Consider the following 19356-nt stretch of genomic DNA (forward strand, 5'->3'; position numbering starts at 1 on the left):
CCAGGAACGACGGTCCTACTACAAGCGCTGTTTTGGAAGCGGTACCTTGATTTCATGGGCTGCATTTTGCTCAAATGAATGCTAATATCAATGTATATCTTTTGGACAGCGAGCTAATACAATTTGCTGGCAATATTTATGGCATATAACTGGACATATCGAAAGGATATCGCTTTAATCCACACGAAGAACATCTTTAACGACCGGAAAATTCCGGTATTACAATGTGCAGCATTAAATCCTATTCAGGATCTCTGGGGGAACCACTCTGCTCCTGTTTTCCAAAACGGAAAGCAGTTTGAAACAGTACGTCACCTTAAATTAGCCATAACGCAAGAATTTGCCAATATTTACATAACTATTATACAGCCATTAGTTAACTCTCTGATTAAGCGGCTAAATTTAGTTTAAAATATAAGGACAATGCTACTGACTATTAAAATAAACATTTCTTTCAGTTAAACTCAAAAGCATAGGATTTACTGGTAAAAATAGTAAAATGCACATATAAATATTTCCTATTAATCTAAACTTATATTATGTTTTATACTTAAAAAAAATTTTTTAATGTTTTGTTTTTTATATCGTATATAATAGTAATAACAAACCTGCTTATTCAGAAATATTTTGCAATTTTGTAATCTCTTAATTTTTTTTTCAAAAAGCTCATGCACATATAATTATTTGTATGAGCTTCACATCACAGTTTCATATTACACCAAAATAAATATGGATATAATCCAATATATGATTATTTGTTTCCTATCTTTTACCTGCCAGAATGAGCTCTGTAATAAGTGGTTCACTTATAACTTTCTTGGTTCACTCACAGACGCGCCGTCGTACGTGTCGTATGAGTGATATTTTAATTTATCACTTTTGTTGGCTGGAAGGAAAGCTAGCATAGATAGCATGCTTTAAAAAGCATTACAAAACCAAACATTTAGAGAAAGAAATATTAAAGCAATAAATTCAAAATTAATTAATATCTTAGAGGAGTTGCCATATCGTTGAAAATTTTAATTCTTAAAGTTGATGGTTGTAAATGAAATATTAAAATAAACATGTTCCAAGAGAATTTATTCCAAAATATATAAATATATTTGTTTAGCGTTGCCACCACGGTAAAATAAATGAATATTTTTATTGTTTTAAATAAACTTCGGATGATGTTTTGTTAATGTATGTATATTTGCTGGACAGAGAAAATCATGTTTAGCTCCTTCCTTCACATCCTGCCAATCGCAAAATAATAAACAATTAGTGTTAAAGCCTAGATACATAGTTAGTACTACTAGTTTATTACTTCGGTTAAACTGACAATTACTTTTACTTTTTTATTTTAGCTTGTAAATCACTTAAAAAAGCAGAAAGCAAAACTCAAGATTCGGTAGTGACTTCAAATTTAAAGTTTCACTTGGACCAGCAAACTTGCAACCAAGTTCAACGGCAGTTAACTGAACATAAGTTACACTCCAGCAGCTACTTTTCAACTTTTTTGCAATGCACTCGCCATCTGTGATACACACACACACGGACACAAACAAACAACAACCACGTGTGCAATAACTTGCCACAATTTCGTATGAAAGATCTAACTACTAGCTTAAGTACTTAAGTGGGTCACATACTGCGGGGAAGTATGAGAAGAATACTTCGAAAAGACATAGACAATAGACTCTTATAGAAAAAGAAAGTCAGTGACTTACTTGTATATAGTGTATATGTTTGTCCATATATACCCTTTACAAACTGTATATACCACTTACATCAGCAGCGGTGTATTTATTGTGATGCGTTTGCTGGTAAACTTTGGCACTTGAGCCAACTTTGGCGACTCATGTTACATAGTTACATGTGTTACTACGATTGTTTGTGTGTATGAGTGTATATATATGTTTACAAGCGCAATATATAATAATGCCTGCCTGGAATTCCCATGCTCATTTTTAACCTCCTCTCAGTTTTCAAAGTAATTTATGTGTGTATGCCGCTGGCATTTATGTGTCTGTTTGTGTGTTTGTATGTGTAGAGTTGCATATGTGGCCCCACTGCGCCTTGAATTAAAAGTTTATTTTAGTTGTCATAGCAAATTTCTTTCACAACAACAACAACGCGCGGGCGGCGCACATATGCACTTGAGCGAGTATATTAACTCTCAAGAGATCATCTACATGCCTGCAGTTGTATATGTATGCATACATATGTGTGATGTGTGTGGTTGTGACATTTTCCCGTTAACACTTTTGCTTTATATTTTTTACTGTACTTTACTTGCACTTTATACGGAGTCGCGTGTGTGAGTGTGGAATTTTAAAGTGTGCTATGTTGTTTGTTGTTGTTGTTTTCCGCGTTTAACGCTTAACTTGTCTTAGCTGTGCAGCGGTATTTTTTCTGTTCGCTGCTTACTCTTGTGACTTTTATTCAATATGCTGGGAAATTTATGAGAGACAAATTGTTGGAGTTTTTTTTATAAACTTCAGGAGAAAACACGAATAAAAAGGGAATAAAACCTATTAAGAAAAATAATTTTATCGAACAAAGAATATATATGAAATATTCAGTTTTAAATTCATTTAATGCTTAAACGTGAAATACTCTTTGTATCGGTAAATAATACTTTATAAGACGCATTTTTGATCCTGAGAAAACCGACTTGAAATAAATAATTGCCCCTTAATCGAGCGTTAAACTCACAAATGGTGCGTTCTCCTCTATACTCTATACTCTATCTCTGTCTCACTTGAATCTTTTCTCTAGATATCTCACAAACTTCGTTTGATTTCATACATCTTGGTCACATGTTATCCTATAATAGTACAGAACACAAAGTCACCTCTCGTAAACTACTTAAGCTATATCAACCAAACTTCATGGAGTCGTTTTTTTTTAGGTCTTCCTTATACAGTCCAAAAATGGATTATAACTATGCCCACCTCCCATACAAAGGGTTTGTTGAAAACTACTAAAAATGCTTTAATTCAATAAGGAAAACCATCAAAGAAGACTTAAATTGCATTATAAAGCTGCATTCAAAAGAGTATACAAAATTTTAAATAGGCGTTGTTCCGCCCACTTACGGTTCAAAAACCATATCTCCGAAACTACTCGACCAAAATCTATGAAACTTGGTTTGTAATAGTTTCCTTACATCCCAATGATATGTTGTAAAAATATGCCAAACCGGTTTACAACCATGCCTACTTTCTGTATACCAGAACTTTGAAGTCTGAATCTGAATCGTTTACTTTACAATATATAAAGTAAGCAGTAGTGAATACTGCATTTAAAGAGTGACATCGCAATTCTAAAAATCGTCGAAATCGGTCCATAAGTTTTCAAGACCCTATATGTGTATCGAATAAGAGAACCTCAGCGCTATTAACAAATTTTTTATGGAAAATATAGATATAACTTAGTCAGACTTGTGAGATGGGCTGCAGCAAGACTTGCTCATCTCTCAGATGATACCCAATTGTACGAAAACCTTTCTCAAATCTCACTTTTTCATACAAATTAGTCAGAAGCTATGCTGTAATGCTAGTGTCAGTAATACCCAGACCATGTATGGAACACAAAGTCCTCACATTTGATGGTTGATGCATACAGCAATCTATTCGAGTATATTTAATTTATTGGGACCCCTTTTCGTTGAGTCCTTCCAAAGGCTTCACATTTACTAACCATCTGATTCAAATCTAAAGTCCCAAATATAGGTCTAAAACATGGCTCGGAAAGTTTTTATTATCCAAAACATATTTGCTGACCTTAATTTGAAACGAACGTCGTGTTTTCAATCAAACTATCTGATATAGTATTAGGTCTATTACTAAGGTCTATTAATATTTATATTTACTAAAATATAAAATTATTTTTTTAGTAAAATGGCAACTAATGATGCATAATGGACTATTATAAATATCGTAAATTAGATCAGTAATTAGGTATAGATCTTGAATTTAACTTAATTCAAAGAATTTAATCAAAGAGTTCTGTAGATGAGTTTAGGAGAACTGTTCCCAACATAACTGAAATAGACTTGTTTCCATTCAAATTCTGAAAATAATTGGCTTTTAAATTCTCGACTGTTTCGAGAACTCATGGGACCAATCACGATATGATATTCAAAACAAGAGAGAATTGAAGTGGTATTATCGCTAACCATTTCATATTGCTACATTTGTTTGTTCGATTCACAGCTTGGCCTTTGTTATAAACAGTATATAGCACTTATCCGCTAATTTTGTATGCACCTTCTATATTTATACAATATAATAAATTTAAATAAAGCCCTCACGTTTAAGGTATATAATAATTGTGTTCTCCTTTAAAGCTTTAAACTCTTCCCTCAAATTTGATTTTTATTAAATTTCCCTGCCAATAATTCCTCCCTCTTGCTGTAAATGTGCTTTCTTTATTTGGCATTGTTAAATGTCAACAGCTGCGTCGCTGTAATCCAATGTATTTACGATATCAAAAGCGCACACCACAAAAAGACGAAGAAGAAGAAGAAGACAAAGCGTATATAACAAATAAAGTAATAAGTGCAACAAAAGGAGATCAAAGAATGGAGAAATCAAAATATATTGTTTTCATATTTACGCTATGCACTTGACGGTGAAGTACTAGGGGTGTGCTGATTCTCGGTGAATTTTAAATTTTTAATTATATAAGGAAATATTATCTTTGTGAGTTTGAAAAGTGATAAATAATTAAATAAATATTATATCAATTTATTACTTTCAGAGAAGTTCCTGATCTTAAAGAACATAATTTTTTTTTTAATAATTTTGAACATCCCTAATAATATTGATACAGGTCTAGAAAGTGCATGTCAGTGCTTTCAGTCCGAATCAATGTGAAAGTGAACTGTGTGACGTGCAGCAATCTGAGCTCATTCGAGCGTTATATGTACTTGTGTACGTATGAATATAGGTTGTATTAACTATGGTCAGCGATTACTTCAGTTTGGAAAAATATGTTTTCAATTACATTAAATGTATTACTAAAGGAAATTGCTTACTTAAATACAGCAATTTCTAGATATAGTTTTGATATTTTAATTTCAACTAAATGAAGTTTTATTATAAGCAAAAAGCACTCATTTCATTTTAATGAAAGATCATTAAAGTAAATTATAAACTCGAGTTTATGGTAATCTTGAAGTACCGCAATAAACACTGCTCCCAAACTGTGAGTTTACCAAGCAAAGAAATTGCCTTAAAGTGTCACATAAGAATTATTGAACTAAACTCAGATTTTCTTAAACACTTGAGATAATTCCTACAAACTCACAGTTTCAAACTCGAGTTAATTTCTGTATGGTTCAACTAAATTCCCCAAATAACCCATTAGTAGAACGATGTGTAGAAATAGGAATGCAGTTTTGAGAATTAATAATTCAAAGATTTCATGATTTTGGTGATGGTGAAATTTTTGACCATTTCTAATAGTTTGAGATTTATCTAGCAGTATAATATAATTTCCAATACGTTCTCGTATACGCAGTTATCATGCAATACCCAGTGTGATTGCAGCGCTTTGGCAATAGCTGTCAAACAACCGCTAACATGTCAACTCAACAAAGTAGAGTGGGTCAGTCAGCTTAAGCGAGATATTGAGCAAATGCAGCTGGTCACATTACTTTTCAAATTATTGGATCACACTATTTCATTTATAACATATTTACATGCATATATATAAATTTGTGAATGAATATGTATTTCAAAGTATATACACTTTAGATTGTTACACAAAAAACATATTTTTAAAAATGAAAAAAAAAAAATAATTTTCTTAATTCTAGAAGTTGAATTGCATATTATTGCTTCAATAGTAGGCATTAAACCAAATTTATGAGTTGACGGGCATATTTCTCACTGATTGACACGCAACTACATTAGTAAAACGTGATGATTTTCACCGACCTTTGTACCATATATGTATATCATTTGACTATATCTTTTCAAACGAAATTCTTAAATCTGTCGATGAAAATCGTCATCGATGGATGTTTTATCAAACTTATTCGAATAATATAGATGAAAGTCTTTATTGCGGCTCAAATTCTTCAATTTCACATAAAGAGACAAATAAAATGACTGATATCAAAAGGGGTAGCGTTGAGAGGCTACCCGGAACTATAGATTTTACGAGCTATCTTTGATCCATTGACGAGTTGAAAACTAAAAATTCTTCCGAAATTAAAATTTCTCAAAGTTACCTAAATGAGAATGAATTTTTGAAATGATACCATAAAAGTATTGGGTCTACAACTTTGCTTGAGCCGTTTTCCAATAGATGTCTGTAGGGTCAAGCACTGGTCGATGGAATCGATTTTTTTATATCGATTTTGGACATTATTGTCAACATTAACCCAACAAAATATTTGTCGAGATTTGTTTGAATCCCAAACTTATTCTCAACTGAAAATGTCACTTTTTGATCCGAATTTCCAAAATATTAACGCTAAGACCTCAACAACTAAATATTTTTTAATTATAATTCCATAAGTTTCCATTTCAGATCCGAATACTTTTTTCACTTTCCTTGCATATACATTTCATTAGGTTTTTGATATCTCGTTCTATTTTTGTAAATGTTCTCTTCGGTTTTTTTTTTTGGATTTTTCTCTGATGTTTCTGTTGTTCCATCCATATAAATTGGGAAGTTTTCGCTTTGCTGTCTTGTAACTCGTTCCAGTGCGGCGCTGACTGATCCAACATTTTGTGAGCGTGTTCTAAACATGTTTAATTATATATAAAGCGAGTTTTTTATAGACGTTTCTTCCTTAGCTCCTGCGCACAAAGTCACAAAGTTATTTCTGAGAAAATAGTATGACTCCCGCTTTTAAGCTTGAATAGCTATATCAGGTACCGACAAATGGCGGGATTATTGACACAAAATTACATCGTTTAGGAAAACATTTTTCGAATGGCATATTTTTAGCAGGTACGACCTTGCTGTTCCAGATAATACAATTACAAAAGCATAATCCCGTAATTATCTTCTGGAGAAAGTCATAGGCGTGATAAATAGAATGTGGAAAGGGCTTTAGTTTCTTGACATATGTACATAAACAAAAGAGTTATGCATTTCACAATGACGCCATTATGACGTCTATGTCTTAAAACAATTACATAACCTTAACTTGCTACCTGCTTTTAGTAAAATGAGGGTATAAAAGCGGGACCAACGCACACTTTACTCAGTTACAATTTTGAGCTCGAAGATCTTATCCATCAACTAACGAAAAGTATAACAGCACAAAATGTTCAGAATCATCAACACTGTGAGCAACACTGAGGAACAAACCACAAGAATGCAAACCGCAAGCTTTCAGATATACATCGATGGAACGCCGGTAGAGAAGAGTCAAAGGAAAAGCTCGAAGAAGGCTATCACAAAAACTGAACGAGCTGTCAAAAATCTAGTGAAGGGAATTCACAAGGAGAATGAAAGAATTATACGCATCTAGAATTAGGTTATAATTTGAATATGAAGATAGATTAGATTTAAGTTAAATAATAAAGTAAAGCTGGAAATTTAAAAACGTAAACACATATTTTTCTTTATTCACTAATTATGAACGGACTCTCCAGACTTCCTTAAATCCAAGAAACAATTTGTGTGGGATGTTTTTTGCATAGACGAGTGACTGAGTTATTGTTGTTATTCAATGTGATCAACCAAATTTTTGGTTCTTACATGAGTATTAAGTGTTACGAGTACATAAGTGTTTTCAGCAAGAACGATCAGAAAACAAATAATTTATGCGAACGAAAGAGTTACGGATTATTGATTTAACTATGAATTTCTTGCGAACTTCGAATTCAAATATTTCGATTTTGCTTGCTAACTTCGAAAATCGAAGAACATACTTTTTTACTTATGATACAATCTCCCGAAAAAAAATATTTTGATTCAATACGCAGCCGGGTATTTTATACTGTAATGAATAGTACACACTACATAATCAGCCTTATAGAACAGCCTTATACACACTACATAATCAGCCTAGTGAAAAAAGCATTCCCATGAACTTTTCTTTCCGCACGAATGCGCTCTACACCTCGAAAGAATGGTGCATTTGAAAAAATCATATACGAAAAGAACTTTATCGGACGTACATTAGGTAGCAATCTTGTTCTTTTTCCCCAATCAATATCGATGGTGGGCCCATTATATCGAAGAAATTACTATTTAAATGAATGCATTTTCACCTTCTTTTCTTTTTTTGGCATTCCATCAGCAATATGATTTTACCTCGTCTTTTTCTAGGAAACTTCTGCAACTAGCATTCGATAAAGTTTTGAATGGGACAATGGTCCCTTCAAATAATGATTTATTATTGAGAGCGAAGAACTATCTAGAAGTCTATCCCGACTGTCTAGTAGAATATAAGAAAAAATGGGTAGTCCTCCTACTTGTTCCCATTCTATAGCAGTTAATACTTCTATAATAGTTAATACTAGCCTTGAAAGCTCGTTATCAGCCTTACGTTACTAATCGTAACCGGTATCGCCTGAATGTGAGGGTAGACATTTCCTTACCAGTCTCGAGCACTTACTACCAGAGAAGCAATAGATACGTTGCTACCTTTATAGCATCCACTTGCGCTTTAAAAACGTTAAACTAGTCGTGAAGCATTTTGAAGTCTCCACCACACAAGGACAACCACCGTATATTAGTTTAACTTTGGTTTTATATAGCCAAAGTTCTAATTAATATACGTAGACCTTAGTTCACATTAAAAAAAATTTTCATTTACAATAAGGGAAAACAATTTTCGAACACGTGAGATTTTCCCCATGTGAAATTTATGTTACAAAAAACACAAATGTGTGAGTTTTTTCATTGGAAATATCGTTTACATGAAATATAAAGCTGAATATCTTTTTTGAATGTTTATAACTAATATGTGCTGTTCTGTAAATGTCTGCGATTTGAGCGCTAGAATATTCCAAAAACAACTTGCTTTTCAAATTTTCTTTCGAAACACCATTTTTAACAAAGTCTTGTTCACTTTGCAATTTTCCAACTTCCACTAGCACTTTAGGAAAACTATTTGATGCTATCTGTTATTATTATTATTTATACAGTTGCATAACAACCCTGTTAACAAAGTGTTTAAGCAAATGGTGCGCAAAATTAGCTGCAATAACGTTAAAGTTGCCATTCAAAACTTTAAAGCGTTACAAGCGCAGCGATAAGAAAGTTGAAATCAAAAAAATCAAATAAAAAATACTATAGAAAATACCGAATAAAGATTGGAAGCTTTAAAGAGACTCGCTTGTGCCAATTGCACTGCAGTGAAAATCAAAATATGCACAAGTGCTGGGAAACTTCTGCAATTTACATGCTTTGCTTGCGAAAGTTCGAACAGAACTTCATTTAAATTTCAATGAAAACAGTAGAAGACGCTGAGGAAATACATGCACAGTTAGACGAAAGTTACAAAATCCACGCTAATAAAACTGTTAAGGAACAGCACTAAGAAGAACTGCCACACCCACACCGCCCACTTTACACTACGCATTACAAAAATCCAAGTTTAGAATGCCATTTGATGGCCAACAACACAAAATAGAAATAGAATAGAGCAAAAGGGGAGGAAGCAGCAGCAGAACAAGCCATGTTGCACGTTGTAACACTATGATAAACCCCAAATTGCAAATTGCAAGCGTTTGTCGCTTTTATCAACACACAGTGAAAATACCGTTGAACTAGCGACATTAGCAGTAATAGTGTAGGTAACACAAAAGCAACAAAAACCAAACTCCAACAATGACAATAAAACACCGTATTTCCTTTTTTAGCCAGTTGCAACTTGCAACGGCGGTGAATGCGCACGACAGCTTGCACACGACAGCTTGCACACAGCCCTCGGCCACTGCAACGAAGTGTCAAGCAACAGCTTGTGCCACCCACCTGCCACACTGCCCACCGCCGCCACAATAACAACAACACAACAGCACAAAACAAAGTTGTTAAAAGAGCGGCAGTAATTGAAAGTCTCAAGCAGCGTTGCACGGGCGCACACACAGCGTGCTCTTGATTTTTACAGTTAATACCTGAAGAACACCATTGATGCCACTGACGGTTTGACGACTCAGCTCAGCTGGAGTTCGTGATCGCACGGAGTATACGAGTATAGCAAGTTGCAAGTTGTCGTGGAGCGCATTTTCGACTGTGCGGATGGATTTTCCACTCACTTTCGGTGTTTCAGCGCTTCATTGTTGATGTCTCTTTGAGTCACTTGCGTCGCAATTAAGTTGCATGCATTTAAATGGCTTTGTTGTGCGTCGTAAATGGCAATGTGGCAGATGGCTGGTGGTGGAGTGCAGGAAAATGTTGCTCGAAAGATTGTGTGTGTTTTAAAATACAGTTCATAGAATGATATTTGCAAGATTTGGAGCTCAGAAATGCTATAAAGACTTGTTATCGAGATTGAACTTAAGCTGGATAATGTTTTTAACTCAGCTCTCGATGTGTTGGGACAATAAGAATGTTGAATATATGGAATTTTTAGGAATACTATCAAGTTGATTGTCCTTGTATGGACTACAAATCCAAGACTATCCCGGTCTGCCATAGAGACGGTGCCTACAAATCGAGAATATTGATCCGTTCCACCGTTCCACGAGCGTTTAGATTTTTAACTTTAAGGACACGAAGAAGGGATGAGGAAATGCCGTCACTCTCAGATCGAAAGCGTGGAGGGCTTCAGTAATACCGACCTCTAATTATAAATATCTGTTATGAAATACTGTAAATCACTAAATTTTCATTTTCATTTTATACGTTCTTAAGTCAGTAGCTATAGTTTACTTCGAAACTGCGCGTATCTTACTTTGCTCAACAGTATCGGTATCTGTTATTTGAAATGTTCTCAATTCCCTTGAAGAATTTTTTTTTACTCAGAATACCGTTAAGTTAAGAATAATTTGGGAATATATATTACCATCTTACAGAAGTTATCAATGATATCCAACGAGTTTCATCGAAAACAATTCTGGTTTCACCAAGAAGAAACTAAACTCCAAACAGGGAACATTATAATTAGAATTCTCCAGTGTTCTTAAAAAAAAAAATTATTGAGAAATTATTAACAACTCCAACACTCGGTTGTGGCCATATCAATATAAACCAAAAGACCATTTAGGACGTAACAAAATAACTGCAAAAATATATATTTGTTTATATTATCTTCTTTTATTTTTTTTTTTTTCATTTTCGAAACATCTTAATAAATCATTTAACTAGAATCTTCTAAACATAATTCTAATAACTAAATCTTCAATTTTAAACTCGCATCTAAAACTATGCTATCCCGCTTTTCAGACTCTAATACTCTTCTCACTCTCCTTGTGTATACCCTTCATAAGCTTCTTGATATCTCGTTCGGTATTAGTAATTGTTCTTTTTGTGCGCTTCTTTGGTGTTTTCTCTTCCTCTGTGCCGTCCATATATATTGGAAAGTTTGCTGGACGTGGTCTCATGGCGCGATCTTGTGCCGGGCTGGAATTGCTAATATCTTGTGGTCTGATTCTCAACATATTTGAAGTAGAAATTTACGGTTGTGTTTATACTTCGTGCTTTTATCGCTTATTTAAGCTAGTATTTAGTAGATGTTGCCGTTTGAAGCACGAATACGTTTCTGAGCTTGAAATGCGTCAGAGTCAACATTTATAGTTGAGCAGGTAAGAAATTTTCTGTGAGAAAATTATTGACACATTGATTTTTGCAAGGTCATAGTATTCAGGTAGTTTCATTATTAGGTATATATAAATATATATTTTTTTTAACAATTAACCTTTTGGCGATCAATATATCCTATAGATATATATATATCAGATAGATTTATTTTTGTCACAAAATCATGGTCAATAACTGACGAGAGTAAGTATGACAATTTTTATTTTAATGCATCTTCATTACAGACTCATCATCAAGGTATACTCATCCATTTACTTCAGTTATAATACCAGAACTCTGTTGGGACTTTATCAGATCCCAGATAAGGCTAAGGAATGTGAGGGGCCGCGTTCACATTAATTAATATTAATAGAATAAAAGGCTTTTATATATTTCCAATAATATTGCTCTTAAAGGCACCACTCCCTTCACTTCCGCTTCTAGGAAAGTATCAACTGCAAGTGTGTTAGTTGAACATAAAAGTTTAAACAGAAATTTCGTTCAAACCTGACTACCGCCGCGCTCAGGCAAATGAAAACAAAAGGCAGTATACAACAACAAATACAAATACATTATTGCCTTCTCTCATTCCGTGCAAATCAAGTGAAGCAATATTTGTAGTTCTTCACATTTTAAAAACTTGCTATTCAAGCTGTGAAGGGTATATTCTCCTAAGAGAAAAGATCCTTTGAAGGTGAAGCACTAAATTAGCACTAAATGTAAAGTAGCCAAAATCTTAATTATGACGAAATAACTTGACTTAATTTCAATAGCAATAAATTCCTCTAGACGTTTCTAGGGTAAGAACTAAGGCTACTTAACCATAGAATAGCAAAAAAGAAAAATATTGAGATAATTGTGACTAGATCATTTATGTAACTTCTATAATAGACATAAAGTACATTTCTAAACTGATTAAAATATGAACAATAGAACAAAACTATTTTCCGTTTACTAAAAAAAAATTTAAGCTTTATTAATTACTGAATCAATAATATTTCCCAACAGATGTTTTAACTTCCTAAATCATGCATATATAGTTTCTAATTAAATACTCTCAAAATAAATTTCTGTCTAGTTGTGGCCCCCATACTCCTCATTATCTGTACCAGCTGTCAGCTACCCCATACATGCTCGTATTCTTGAAGACCTTTCGTGGTGCGAGAGTCTTCTATACATATGTATGTATCTCATTTCTTCGCCTTCCTTCCTCATCATATTCCTTTTAATAACTATTACGCACATTTAACTTGTTTCGGCCTCTGCGTTGTAATAAATAATTTATTAGCGTCTTAAATACGCTTAAATGTATTGGATTACTTATAACAGCACATGTGTGTTTCATATATATTTATGTGCGACGAGAGTACATTTGGGATTTCATTGTATAAAAATACAATACGAAGCCATTGCATATTAAATGAGTTCCATTAAAAGCCAATCAAATAGCCACATATATTAAGATATTATATTTTTTTTGATTACTACTATAGATAGTGGCAGAGTTAGGAGAATAGTAATCCAAATTGAGGGCCAAATTAAATAGTAAGTGGAGTAAATTTATGGAGTTGTAGTGGGAAATTAATAAAAATAAAGATTTGTTACAATTCAATTTATTTTTCTTTACTAACTAAATATTTTCTTTACACTAAATATGATACAAATTATGAGGTTATTATATTTGCATTTATTTTTTATATAATTATTATAGAATATTCTTTTGGCTTATATACGAATACTTCTTTTACTCTCCTTGTGAATGCTTTTAATCAGCCATTTGATATCCTGTTCGATTTTTGTTGAAGCTGCAGAAGAAACGATTTTTTTGGTTTTTCCTTCAGATTTCTATTTTTCAGCACCCTATCGTCATGTGGTGGTATGAATTCAATCCATCTTAAAGGAGTCGGTCTTGTAATTCCATTCTGTGGGGTGTTGTTTGAGTCGATATTCTGTGCACGGATGCTTAACATGTTGAAGTTAGTTTTATAGATCGGCGAATATGTTTTTTTTTTTTTTGTTTAGTTTTATTTTTTTTACTTTTTAGAGTTTATTTTCCTTGGAAGCTTATGATACGTTCAAATTCGAAATGGTGTCTGAGTATAATCTAAAAAGTGCGCTCACCTTTATATAGTATGCAGTCGAACAGGTATTTGACGAATTTTCATAAAATCACAGCATAAACAACAAAATATTCTGAGAGAAGTTTATTTTTTTCGGTAACCTCATATTCTTAACTTTAACTACCTGTCTAGGTCATGGTAATTACCTATAAAACTTAAAATTGCTTACTCTATATTATTGATTTCAAAAAAAATTTCATTGGGGTAAGCGAGTAAAATAGATCACACACCATCATTGGATAATAAAAACAAAATAGTGAATAAATGTTTATTTGTTAGTTATGCACATACCATATCCAGTAAAAGGACTATATTCAGGTCAAACGTCCGATATAAACAATAAAATGTCTCATAGTAATTACCTGTAAAGAGAAGAATAAGATTGCAGAGTAAGAAAATATTTTATACTAGCTTATAAGAATTATATAAGTATAGATATACCAATAATAATTTTTGGAATCATTGCTCAAGGAATATTTAGGATGGGATACAGTATTATACAGAGCTGCATCATATCTGCCAACGGAGGATCAAAGGTAGACATCACCAACCGTATAAAATAGGTCAAGCATGCTTTCGGCACAGACAATGTGGTCTATAGCTGCTCCAACATTACGCGGCGTACAATATTAAGTCAACTCTTCTATACGGCTGCGAAACATGGATTGTCGTAACCCCAGATCGCAAAGGTTCAACTTCTCACAAACCGAAGTCTTTGCAACATTTTTGCCACATTTTCTGGCCAGCCAACGTCTCCAAAACACGGACTTATGGTCACGCAAAATTCAAACACTCGTGTGGGACGAAATTTTCAAAAGAAAATGGGTCTGGATCGGCCATGTATTGAGATGAGATCCAGATACAATCAATTGAAATGATATCGTTTTCAACCACAAAACAAACAACGGAAAGAAGCACATTCGCTCTAAACTTTTAAGCAAATATATTTTGCGATAGTGACACCAAAAAGAGGCGAAAAATTTGTCGTACAGTTCGATATCGTATATCCAAAAATATTACATATACATATATATTTAATAACTATTTACTTTGGTATATATATATGTACGAATTTTGTGTAAAAATCCAGCAATAAAATATAATTTTATTTTAACCTACATCAAATTTATTATTTTCCTCTATACTGTACAAACTAAAATTAACACAAGATTATCCCAAAACAAGCACACAGAAGCATTCTTAATTCAAATTTTCAACGGTATGTCCTTTAATGTTCCACAATTTACATTCTTCTCAATATGTAATAACCCACTAAGACGCCAAGGCTGAATAAGATAATTCTATCCATGATTCCAAATTTAAAACAGCACAAATTCAGGCGAAAATTCGGTAAAGATTTAGTTGAATTGACACAAATCCAGGCGAAGATTCGGTAAAAATTTAAATTAATTGATTTCTCCCAATAACAAATAAAAAGAAAGAGTTTTGACTTTTCATATGATTTTTCAAATTAAGTAAAAAGCAAAGATTCTATTCTTTATTTTTTTATTAAAATTGGTTTATAGTTTTACCGTTATCAGAAATTAGACTATCATTGCATCCACAAATTATTATCCAAATTATTTAGTTTAGATTGATTGTGTCACTTTGCAGAAACTTTTCTTAACCTTTAATGGCTAATAACATTTCAACTTTCATAACCTCTTATATTATGCATTCCTAGATATCATAACCACAAATTCCAGCATTTTTTCTAATTACAGGAGCGACATTTTATTTGTTATTTCTGTTAATTTAAACAATTTTGAATTTAGCTTCAGATGGAAATTACAATTTCGGTACAATAAAGTAGCCAATAGCAACACCAAATATAAATATTATCAGCCGATCTGCAATCATTCTGTTTCCTTCTCCACGATTTCCTTGTAGAATATTACTGGCCAGGCGATTTATTTTATTTGTATATGTGAATTTGAAAGAGTAAAAAATTTATTATTATTTTGTTTTGAAAATTTTCTAATGATAGACATAAAGTTGACAGAAAACACAAAGGCTAAGTGAATTCATTATATTTACAAAGAAATTGGGGTATTTTGTTTACCAGTATGCATGTCCGGAGAGAGTTGGAGAGATGTACGGAAATTGTTTGAGTAGGCCTTTTCAAGACGTTTTAACCATGAGTACATAATAGGACTAAAACTGATACTATATAATTTCCAAGTAGGACCCATAAAGAAAATTCATGGATAGAGAATTATTAGGGCAACTCTAAGTTCATGAAAGTCTGAAGCCTTATAATATGACTATTAGAGTAATCTTTTTTTATCTCAAAGAGAGAAAATAGTTTTTTCAAAAAAAATTTTAAAATAAAATACAAGCTTTTTACGATATCGGTGGAGATAACTCTTTTTTAGCACCTAAATTTAGTAAGTAGTTAATAAATATTGTAATCTCTGGGAGTTATAGACAACTTAGAGACATATAATTCGTTAAAACGAAAAATCTCTCTTAAGAGATCCAAAGTGTTTATAGGGTTTTGGTGTTGTGTTACAAAATAATTCACAACAGATATTGTAGAATGGAACTAAATTTTCAGAACTTACATAATCAGTACAACATCGTTAAAATCAGGGAACAGTGTTGTATATATCCATTAGAACAAACAAAATAAATCAATGTTCTCGAAAATATTTGGCATTAAGCCAGATCGAAAACGGTATCACCAGAGAATATTAATTATTTAGAGATATATGGAAAATATCTTAATCTTTATGTAGCACCAAAGTGATCCAGAGGTATTGAGAACCTGATTTTATTTGTCTGAAGTTTGAAAATTTCTAACCTTCGTTACTAACACTAGAAATATCTCGAAGCTTACACTAATATAACTCCAGCCAAAGTGCCCAAACAAAACACTATCACCGGTTCGGTCATTCCAAAGGGATTTCTTTGTTAATCAACGCCACTTGCTTCAGAATTATTGAAGAAAATTTATTTAGTTAGATTATTTCAGTACAAATTGATTTAGTTCACTGTTTTGATGCAATGCTGAAAGGAAAACATGAATAAGAAACATTTGCTCAAGAACTATATCTTTTATAGTTTGGGTTTTACCAACAGTCTTGATTAATTTAATTCTAGTTATTCCTCGTCTTATCTTCTCCTCGGCGAAATGATGAAGCCTACAAGCAAACCGAAAGTGAAGATGCAAAGTTTTCTCTGCATTTTGTCGACAGAAGTTCGGAATTTTACAGATTCTTGAAGTTTATTTTTTAGTTTTCGAGCATATGTCAGAGTAAAATAGAATGTCTACATGACATAGAAAAATATAAATAAATACAAGCCAGGATTACCGCAGTGAATAAACCATATTAAAAAATAAAAAACTCAATTATTTTAATCTATAAAATTATATATTTGTTTTTTTCTGAACTCACCTATTTTAATTTATTTTTTTCGTACTCGTATACTGTGGTGAAAACATAACCGCATACGAATCCTAAACCAAATGCGATTATAAAACCGACCATATTTGATGGGCTAGTGGTTTTGCGGGTATTTGTGGACTTATTGAATGATTCTCGATTTGAGTTTTGTTTTCAATTTGTAAAAATATCTGATAATAAATTCAACGATTTTTTGTTTGAAAATTTAATCAAACTCAAGGTATGGATCGTTTATTTTCTTCCGAAATACGTAAGCTCCCTTATAATCGTGAATTATTTCGACAGTGACTGTTATCTTGACAGATAGTCAGTGTCAGTAAATTCTTCAGGAAGTGTTTTGATACAGTTTTAAGAAAGCTTTAAGAACTTTACTTGGAAGCTATTAAATTTCAGATACTGTATATAGTCAAATAGTTTAATAAAAGTACATTTTTTATAAATTCTATAAAAAAAATCCTTAAGAGTTCCCGTGTATATATTAAATATATATTATTATAAATTTTCAGTGCTATGCTATATTTACATTATTATTATTAATGAATCAGTCATTCTAAGGACTATCCACCTCGACAAGTTTGTTACTTAAAACGTTTTTATTAATTCGTTTATTCAGATTTCCTATTTCAAATGTTATTTTGTTAGTTTTATTTAATCATTTTGTTTTTTCTATTTTTAGTATGACTCATTTCTGAAAATAAAATGTGAACATTAACAAAATGCAATCAAAACAAAGAAACAAAATTATAAAAATTGACTTACGAATAGTTTACGTTTTCGTTTCATTTATGCCATGTTTTGTCCACTTTTGAAATTATTTCTATTTCAAAATAATTTTTTGTTTACTTTTCTTTCATTCTCGGCAGAATGATATAACCAACGAGCACACCAAAGGTAAAGATGCACAACCTTCCTTGCATTTTGTTGGCTGGATTGTCACTGATAATTTTTCATATATTTTTTTATTATTTCCTTTGCATTAGAAACGGTTTGCCATATTCAAATTTTATTAGTAATTTAGAAAAAAATATTTTCTAAAATATCGATGTACAAAATATCGAAATTTCACAATATACATTTAGGAGTTTGGTTTCTCTTTTGCTCAGTCCCTTCAGGATATTATACTGCTACGTTAAAGCATTTGAAAGTGAAAGCAAAAAAATATTATCCGGTTGACTTAATTTCATAAATAGATAATATAACAATGTTATTTTATGCCAATTAGATTATACCATTTTACGTACTTTTTATACCAGTTGTTTGTTCGTTTTGCCACTTTCCAGCCATAGAGAAACGAAGACGAAGTTCATTTAAGAGGTTATATACAGTTAGAATTTTCAAAAAATCGATTTTTTTTAATGTCATTTTCTTAATGTACATATATTTAAGAATACACACAGAAAATTTCATATCGTTCCGGTGAATATTTTCAAAATTACAAGCACATGAAAAATTTGAAAAGGCGTTTCAGAGTGCTTGGAAGTACAAGGTCCAAACTTTAAACGCAAATCTCAAAATGGTGTTTTCAAAGTCGGTGACCAATATTACTCGAAAACGGCTAGACCGATTAGTCTCAAATTTTAACACGACCTTCTTAAATATATTTTTTAGTAATTAATCGAAGATTTTTTCTCTCCGATAAATATTTTTTTTTAAAAACAATTTAAGGCCGAAATTTCGGTGAAGAATCGATTTTTTTTGTGAGAAACCGCCATTTTGTCAAAAAATTTTATTTTGCTTATTCCTTCGATTAATTACTAGATTTAATATTATTTTAACGAAATTTGTTTGGTTTTTTAATTTCGGATGATCCAGTTCCGAGATATAGTAGTCACCGCAAAACGTCTTTTTTGAGAGGAGCTCCTGGAGATCTTTTTCAAATAAATATTTTTACTAGTACCAAGTCTTAAAATACAGTTAAAAGATACCATAATATGTGTATAAATTTGTGGATCAATAAATTAAAAAGTTTTCTCAGAAAAAATTCTGGAAAATTCACTTTTTTTCGGCCGTCTAACTGTATATAACCCCTTAATTTGCACTTAAATAAATTATTTTGATGAAACTTCCTTTAGGAGGTTTCCCAAAATACTAAGAGCAAAGGAATGTCACATGATCGTTTCTGATATTATGTA

The 19356-nt window shown here is 32.1% G+C and overlaps 1 protein-coding gene and 1 long non-coding RNA gene across 9 annotated transcripts in view; both read right to left on the reverse strand.

Moving 5' to 3' along the window:
• LOC105218438 (potassium channel subfamily T member 2) overlaps positions 1 to 19356 on the reverse strand; it is a 223834-nt gene that overhangs the window by 160026 nt on the left and 44452 nt on the right. The gene's annotated exons all lie outside the window — the stretch shown is intronic.
• LOC105218437 (uncharacterized) lies at positions 14890 to 18332 on the reverse strand. Of its 2 annotated transcripts, XR_008471930.1 has the most exons (6): positions 17984 to 18329; positions 17748 to 17912; positions 17216 to 17603; positions 16893 to 17087; positions 16657 to 16826; positions 14890 to 15714 (listed from the first exon to the last, which is right to left on the reverse strand). It is a non-coding gene; the product is annotated as an uncharacterized LOC105218437 (long non-coding RNA). The 2 variants fall into 2 exon arrangements; XR_852073.3 differs by having other exon boundaries at positions 17216 to 17912; positions 17984 to 18332.

Source organism: Zeugodacus cucurbitae, chromosome 6 (assembly GCF_028554725.1).
Source record: "Zeugodacus cucurbitae isolate PBARC_wt_2022May chromosome 6, idZeuCucr1.2, whole genome shotgun sequence".
Lineage (NCBI taxonomy): Eukaryota > Metazoa > Arthropoda > Insecta > Diptera > Tephritidae > Zeugodacus > Zeugodacus cucurbitae.